The sequence below is a fragment of the Arachis duranensis genome, chromosome 7, assembly GCF_000817695.3.
Source record: "Arachis duranensis cultivar V14167 chromosome 7, aradu.V14167.gnm2.J7QH, whole genome shotgun sequence".
In the NCBI taxonomy this organism is placed as follows: Eukaryota; Viridiplantae; Streptophyta; class Magnoliopsida; order Fabales; family Fabaceae; genus Arachis; species Arachis duranensis.
Genome location: NC_029778.3, coordinates 75,657,632 through 75,666,440, shown reverse-complemented (window position 1 = coordinate 75,666,440; position 8,809 = coordinate 75,657,632). Strand labels below are relative to the sequence as shown.

Genomic DNA, 8,809 nt, shown 5'->3' with positions numbered 1-8,809 from the left:
TTATACTTTATTTTTTTAAAATATTAAAAAAAAAAAAAGAATCCATTTTCAAATTTTGAGGGCTCCAACGAACGAATCTAGAAAGAATATCCCTCGAGTGACGTCATGATGCTTACGTAAGGCGCCTAATCTCTGACGAAACCTACTACTATCCATGATTAATTAATCAGGTTAAATGTATTATTGTATTATATGTAGTTATCAGCAAAATAAAAAAATTCAATATTACAATATCATGGTTAACGAGACAGCTGGCACCTTATGGTCAGTTAATTATTAATTAAAGAGGCTTCTTTATTTTACATCTCCATATTGAATAAAGAATTAATTAAAAGAAAAGAACGCATCAAAAGAATAATTAACGAATATAAAGCTTTAAAAGAATTAAACTATATAAATTAGCAATATATATCAATGATATTATATATAAAAATATTTTTATAATTAAATTTAATCAAATTGATACAAGACCAATAAAAAATAAATGCATAATGTTTTTCTTCTGTTGCATAATTCTTTAGCATAAAATTTTTTATTAGAAAATATAAAACTTATTAATATAGAATAAAAATTTTTGCTAATAATACAGAAATTTTTGCAGATAGGCATAAATTTATCAATACAATATAAAAATTTTACTGCGAATGTATTTTGTTGGTTGAATGAATTAATATTTTTAGTATACGGCCCTTTAAAATTTTACTGTGCAATTAAATTTATGTATTGTGTGCTAAAATTTATGTACTGTATGTATTTTGTTAGTTAAATCTCAATGTTTTAAACACGTAATTCTTTAAAAAATTTTATGTTATGCACTAAATTTATGTGTTGTATATAAAAAATTTTGAGTTAAGCCCCACTTTGGTCCTTAAGATTGACGAGTTACACTGATTTAGTCCTCCAGATCCTAATTGCACCAAATTAGTCCCCGAGATTGGAAAAAATGCACCACGTTAGTCCTTACCCTATTTTCCGTCACCGGAGGTCTGACGCCGTTAGTGACTTGGCAAATATTGCCACGCTGGACACACTAACGGTTATATGACGTGGCCTAAAGTTTGAATTGCTCCAATTTAGTTCTTATCCCCCTTTTTAAACCTAAGTTCATCCTGTGACCCCATCATCTTCTTCTTCTTCCCATTTCTCTCTGGTTCTTCGTCTCCTGCTCCCTTCCGAGTTTACCAGCATGATTGCAAGTGGGAGCCAGAGTTCCATGCGGTCCAACAGTAGGAGTTCCAGTCGAAGTAGAGCGTCAGGTGTTTCGCAGTGGTGTGGGTGTGGGTGCCGCCCTGTTCTTCGGTGGTCCACAACAGAGGCTAACCCTAACAAGCCATTCTTTAAGTGCCCTAACTACAATGTTAATGGTAAGAGGTGGTGTGGTTTGTTTGTCTGGGCTGACATTGGAGAAGAAGACCTGAGAGGAAGGGTAATGTCTACTGTGGATGGTGACCAAGTTAGGGTGGATTTGGCTTGGAGAATTGGGAAGATAGAAGCTGAAGTTAGAACCCAAAAAATGTACATTTTAGGTTTGGCTTTGTTTGTAGTTTTTGTTGTTGGTTTTATGTTGGTAGTTAAAGTTTCAAGATGAGTTTGTGTTAGAAGTGTATTAGAAGAAAGAAAAATTTTCCTTCTCAAATGTCATAGTTGTTTTCTGTCATTCAATGAAATTGCTGAAAGTCACAGCAAAAAAATGCATCTGAAGTAGCATAATTGAAGCTGGAAGAAATTGTAACAATAATAATATCCATATCAATAAGTTTTAACAAAAGTAACAATAATCCTGCCATACTAATGACAACTCTTAAGACAAAATACACCTTAGCCAAAGGACACAGAGTGCCATCATTGTCATATTCTATTCAAATATACTAAAAGTCTACTGCCATAAATTCAAGCCACAAAACAAAAAGCATCATTTACAAAAAGCTGCCAAGTTTCATCCAAAATAGGCAAAAACAGGATCAGGTACATCTTCATTTCTTCTTCCTTGGTGGCTTGAAGCCAGGTGTTGGGACAAATTTCAGGAAGTTGGCCAGTCTTGAAGATGTGGCTGAGCTTGCTCCTTGTAGTGGATCCACAGTAATCGATCCTGATGGTGGTGTGGAGGACCTCCTTCTTGTCTGCAACTTGGATGGCCTCGCAGGTGGATCCTGTTTCAGTAGGACATAAATTCAGTTGAACGTGGACAACAATTTTGAGTATGAGTTGTGAAACTAAATGCAACTACCTCTTGACTATGTTGGGACTGTTGTGCATTGGAGTAGTTTGGCTGGGAGAGGTCGATCTCAACTGGTGCAGGGGCTTCTGGAGCAGCTTGAGATGGTGCTTCTGGAGGAGCCTGAGCAGGTGCATCTTGAGGAGCTTGAGTAGGTGCTTGTTCAGTGGGCTTTGTCTTAGCAGCAGCTGCAGCTGCAGCTGCATCAGCAAGAGCTTGAGCAACATCAGCTGCTCTCTTTTTTAGACAACCCCTCTTTGTGTGCCCCTTTTGTAGACAGTATTTGCAGGTAAACGGTTTTAGTTGTCTCTTTAGAGTCCCAATTACCTTAGACTTCTTGCTTCCCTCATTACCCTCATCTGCATCCTTTCTCCTTTTCTTTGTTACTGGTCCTGGCTTCTTCTTTTTCTTTGGAGCTTGTGGTCTATTCTGGTCAGATTTTTCCCAAAGAGATTGTCCAGAAAATGAATTTATGTAATGTGCATAGGTGTCTCTATATGTGTCCATGGTGAGCCACTTATGACAGAAATCTTCAGGCCTCTTATTCACCCTTGCGAGGGCTGCACACGCATGCACACAGGACATTCCTGAAGGAATTAACAAAGTAATGTGTCATTAAAGTATTTAACACAGATCTCTTGGTTAATAAAGTATTTAATTACCTGTTAGCATCCAAAATTGACATGTGCATAGTCGCTTGCCCGAATCCACTACCATGTTAGTTGGATGATCATGAACTTCAAACTTCTCATACTCATCATCCCCTATCCAGATTGGCATCCAACTTTTAGACTCCTTCCTGATCTTGTCCAACCTACTTTGAACCACTGGTGGTAGCTTTCCGACATGGTTGGCTAACTTAACTTTGTTTTTAGCGATTGTTCTCATGACAAACATTCTGACCTCCTCAAGTAGCGTGATGATTGGCTTGGCCCTTGCTTCCTTAATTCTTGCATTAAAGACCTCGCAAGCGTTATTGCATATATTATCCAGTTTAGGAGCATGACTAAATGCTGACTTTGTCCAGGACTCCATAGGCCACTTGTTCAGGTAACTCCACGCCTCTTCATTAATTTTCTTAATCTTCTTCATATTGTCAGAGAAATCTTGATAAGTTGTTGATCGTGCGCATTCCCAAAGTAAACCCCTTAACTCTAAATCCTTCCACTGCTTGTTAAAATTTCTCCATAAGTGCCACACGCAGAACCTATGGTGGACATGAGGCATGACCTCCTGGACTGCAGAAAGCAGGCCCTGCATGTGAAACAGATACAATTCGTGATATGTAATGGTCCCTTAGTTACAAATCGTGATACATAATAGTCTCTGAGATACAATTCGTTCTACATAATAGTCCCTGAGATACAAATCGTGATACATAATAGTCCCTGAGATACAATTCGTGATACATAATAGTCATTGAGATATAATTTGTGATACATAATAGTCCCTAACAGTATAGTTCACATAATACTCAAACATTATACAACAGTAAAGCCATTCAGTTCACAGCATACAATTCAGTTCACATCATACAATTCAGTTCACAACATACTATACACAAACAGTAAAGTCAATCAGTTCACAGCATACAATTCAGTTCAAGGTACTTACATTAACTAGCAATAGGCTATACCATTTCTAATACTACAACCTACTATGAAAGGGCATACACTAGCCATTTATATTTACCTTCTGCATGTCGCTCATGAAGCACCATTTGTTTTCTTTATAGTCTCCAAGGTCCTCATGGAGTAGCTCCAGAAACCACCTCCAGTTCTCCGTGTTCTCGACATCCACAATTGCCCATGCTATAACATAGATGTGATGATTTGCGTCCTGACCCACAGCAGATAGAATCTGGCCTCCAGTTTGAGTTTTAAGAAACGCACCATCTAAACCAATCAGTCGCCTGCACCTGGCCTTAAAACCATTCTTGCACCCACTAAGACATACATACATCCTCTGAAAGATCACCTCTCCATCTGGTTGGGGAATGGTTCCTATTCTAACTGTTGAACCCGGATTACACTTCAATAGGGTTTCTCCATAGTCCCTTACCATTGCATACTGGGCCTTCTCACCCCCATACACCATAGCTCTAGCGTTTGCCAAGGCTCTAGAAATTGAATTCCTATTTAGCACAAGATCACACTTGGACTTGAAGTATACAACTGCCTCACATTGTCTGAAGTTAGGATATTTCCTAACCTTCTTCACTAACTTGCTAGTCAACCAGTTCCTATTTGCAGCTCGGTTGGTGGCCTCTCTAGCACATGTGTGGTCGTCATTGAAGGTTTTTATCTGCCAACATGTCTACTCGTGATCTCGTGATGCATATACCACCCACTTGCACTCCTCAGCCTTACAAACAGCCCTGCATCTCATAGCATCGTTCTTAATAAACTGAATCCTCCTACCTTCTTGAATTGTAAACTCTCTCACTGCCTCTCTGAACTCCCACTTTGTATTAAATTTCATCCCCACCTCAAGTTTTAAATCACTGAATCGAATACCATCTCTAAATACTGGAAATACATCATCTGGCTCTTCTTCAGAAAATTCATCTTCCGAAGGAGGAGGAGTCTTCATTTCCTCGGAGTGCCAAGAGTTGGCACCATCAGACTCTGCTCCAGGATCATATGAGTTGTCTAGATTTTCATCTCCTGTCACAGGGACTTCTAAAAAACTTAAGTCCACATCACACTCCTCATCATCCACCACCAATGCATCATCATCATTAAGAAACTTCCTCTTAGACTTTGCTAGTCCCTCAGCAGGTGCATGCTTCGACCTAGGCTCTCTCCTCTTGGTCTCACAGTTTTTAACAACATCATCATCAGTTGAGCTATCATCTCTCCCAGGATCATATGAACTGTCCTCTGTGGTGTGTTCATCTTCAGAAGAAGACAACCTCAGCACTTGTTTTTTCTTCTCATGTTGCTTCCTAGTCCTCACTTGTGAAGCAGACCTTGTGCAATAGGCTTTAGTTCTGATTCTGGGCTTTGGGTTTGGTTTGGGCTTAGACACAGAATTCTGGTTGGGCTTGGGCTTGGACTTAGAGGCGTCCTTCGGGTTGGCAGTGGCCTTATGTGATGATGTAGTATTGGATTTCAGATTTGGGTTGACATTTGAATTGGGTTTCATTTTTGGGGGAACTGGAGGAGTAGTGGTAACAGGCTTTGCAGTAGTAGCTTGGCTAGGATTAGAATTTGGTGTGGCAGTAGGATTACTGTTTTGGGTTGTTGGGTTATTAGCACCAGGATCTGTTGGTTCTGTGGTCTTGGATGGTGAGGTATTATGCATTGGTTCAGTGTTCTTGGTGAATGGAGTCTCATCAGCAGGGGTAGTGGGTTTATTAGCTTGGTTTGGGGTTTCATCTTGTAGGGGTTCATTGTCAGCTTCATCACTAACCTCTCTCAAATCATCATGGTCACCCTCAACATACTCCACAATCTCATTTCCCTCAAGAATTTCTGGTGTTGAAACTGCATGCTTGATGAGCGGATAATTTATACGCTTTTTGGCATCATTTTTAGTATGTTTTTAGTATGTTTTAGTTAGTTTTTATTATATTTTTATTAGTTTTTATTGGACTTTACTATGAGTTTGTGTGTTTTTCTGTGATTTTAGGTATTTTCTGGCTGAAATTGAGGGACCTGAGCAAAAATCTGATTCAGAGGCTGAAAAGGGCTGCAGATGCTATTGGATTCTGACCTCCCTACACTCGAAGTGGATTTTCTGGAGCTACAGAAGCCCAATTGGCGCGGTCTCAATTGCGTTGAAAAGTAGACATCCAGGGCTTTCCAGAAATATATAATAGTCCATACTTTACCCGAGATTTGATGGCCCAAACAGGCGCTCCAAGTCAGCTTCAGAATTCCCAGTGTTAAACACCGGAACTGGCACAAAAGTGGGAGTTAAACACCCAAACTGGCACAAAAGCTGGCATTTAACTCCAAGAAAAGTCTCAACACATGGAAGCTTCAATGCTCAGCCCAAGCACACACCAAGTGGGCCCGGAAGTGGATTTTTACGTCACTTACTCATTTTTGTAAACCCTAAGCTACTAGTTCTCTTTAAATAGGACCTTTTGCTATTGTACCTCAACGGTAGAGTTTCTACACACCATAGATTAAGGTGTGGAGCTCTGCTGTACCTCGAGTATCAATGCAATTACTATTATTTTCCATTCAATTCAGCTTATTCTTGTTCTAAGATATTCATTCGCACTCAAGAACTTGATGAATGTGATGATATTCATTCGTACCCAAGAACATGATGAATGTGATGATTATGTGACGCTCATCATCATTCTCACTTATGAACGCGTGCCTGACAACCACTTCCGTTCTACATGCAAACAAGGCTTGAATGTGTATCTCTTGGATTCCTTAATCAGAATCTTCGTGGTATAAGCTAGAATCCATTGGCGGTCATTCTTGAGAATCCGAAAAGTCTAACCTTGTATGTGGTATTCTGAGTAGGATTCAAGGATTGAATGACTGTGACGAGTTTCAAACTCGCGATTGTGGGGCATTAGTAACAGACGCAAAAGAATCACTGGATTCTATTCCGACATGATCGAGAACCGACAGATGAATAGCCGTGCTATGACAGAGCGCGTTGAACATTTTCACTGAGAGGACGGGACTGTAGCCATTGACAATGGTGATGCCCAACATACAGCTTGCCATGGAAAGGAGTAACAAGGATTGGATAAAGACAGTAGGAAAGCAGAGAGACGGAAGGGACAAAGCATCTCCATACGCTTATCTGAAATTCTCACCAATGAATTACATAAGTATCTCTATCTTTATTTTATGTTTTATTCATCTTTTAATCATTAATCCTCCATAACCATTTGAATCCTCCTGACTGAGATTTACAAGATGACCATAGCTTGCTTCATACCAACAATCTCCGTGGGATCGACCCTTACTCGCGTAAGGTTTATTACTTGGGCGATCTAGTGCACTTGCTGGTTAGTTGTGCAAAGTTGTGATAAAGAGTTGAGATTGCAATTGAGCGTACCATGTTGATGGCGCCATTGATGATCACAATTTCGTGCACCAAGTTTTTGGCGCCGTTGCCAGGGATTGTTTGAGTTTGGACAACTGACGGTTCATCTTGTTGCTTAGATTAGGTAATTTTATTTTATGTTTAAGCTTTCTACTTTTCGAAAATTTTTCATAAATAAAAAATATTTCTATTTTGTTCTTCAGAGTTTTTAAGAATGGATTCTAGAGTTTCATGATGATTTGTTGAAGTATGGCTGGCTGTGAAGCCATGTCTAATCTTTTGGACCGAGGTTTCAACTTATCATCACAAGAGCTTGTTGATTTCTATCAATTTTGCTGTTGTGAGCAATGATCTGCTAAAGCTTGGCTGGCTGTGAAGCCATGTCTAATTACTGGACCGGAGTCTTAGACTAGCATTGCAATGATTCCTGGAATCCTCATTAAGAATTTTGAACCCTTGTTTTTCTTTTCCACTCAATTTTCGAAAAAGCACAAATTTTTTTTATAAAATCTTAAAATCAAAAATATTTTTATGTTTCTTGTTTGAGTCTAGTGTCTAATTTTAAGTTTGGTGTCAATTGCATGTCTTTATTCTTCTAATTTTCGAAAATTACATGCATTATGTTCTTCATTGATCTTCAAGTTGTTCTTGATGATTTCCTTGCTCTGATCTTTAAATTCTCTTGTCTTGAGTGTTTTGTTATTTCTCATATGCATTCTCAATTTGTTAGTGTCAATAGTATACAAACTTCTAAGTTTGTTGTCTTGCATGCATTGTTTATTTGATTTTAGTTGCATTTTGATTATTCCTCATCATTAAAAATTCAAAAAAAAAAATTTAGTTTGAGTCTTTTCAAGTCAATAATACAGAGAATTGAAGATTCAGAACATGCAGCAGATGAATTACACAGAAAAAGCTGGGCGTTCAAAACGCCCAATGAAGAAGGAAAACTGGCGTTTAAACGCCAGCCAGGGTACCTGGCTGGGCGTTTAACTCCCAAAAGGGTAGCATTTTGGGCGTTAAACGCCAGAATGGATACCATTCTGCGCGTTTAACGCCAGGATGATACAAGAGGGAAGATTTTGTTTTTAATTCAAATTTTTTTCAAGTTTTCATAATTTTTCAAAATCAAATCTTTTTCAAACCATATCTTTTCAATCATATATTTTCAAAATCAATTTCTTTCCATTCTCAAAAATACTTGCCTACAATTAATGATTTAATTCAACATTCTTCTTAATCTTGGTTTTCGAAAATCAACTAAAGTTTTTTTTTAAAATGTTTTTAAAATCTTCTTAAATTATTTTCGAAAATTACTTCCCTTCTTCTCACATCCTTCTATTTATGGAGTAACACTCCTCCTCAATGCACAATTCGAACTCTATCTCTCTTGATAAGTTCGAATTCTTCTTATTCTACCTCCTCCTTCTATTCTTCTTTTCCTCTGACATCTCAAAGAATCTCTATACTGTGACATAGAGGATTCCATATTTTCTTGTTCTCTTCTCTTTCATATGAGCAGGATCAAAGACAAAAGCATTCTTGTTGAGGCTGACCCTGAACCTGAAAGGG

The 8,809-nt window shown here is 38.4% G+C and overlaps 1 protein-coding gene across 1 annotated transcript in view; it reads right to left on the bottom strand.

Annotated features, from left to right (window-relative positions):
• LOC110273813 (probable WRKY transcription factor 38) overlaps window positions 1-8,809 on the bottom strand; it is a 64,363-nt gene that overhangs the window by 23,549 nt on the left and 32,005 nt on the right. The gene's annotated exons all lie outside the window — the stretch shown is intronic.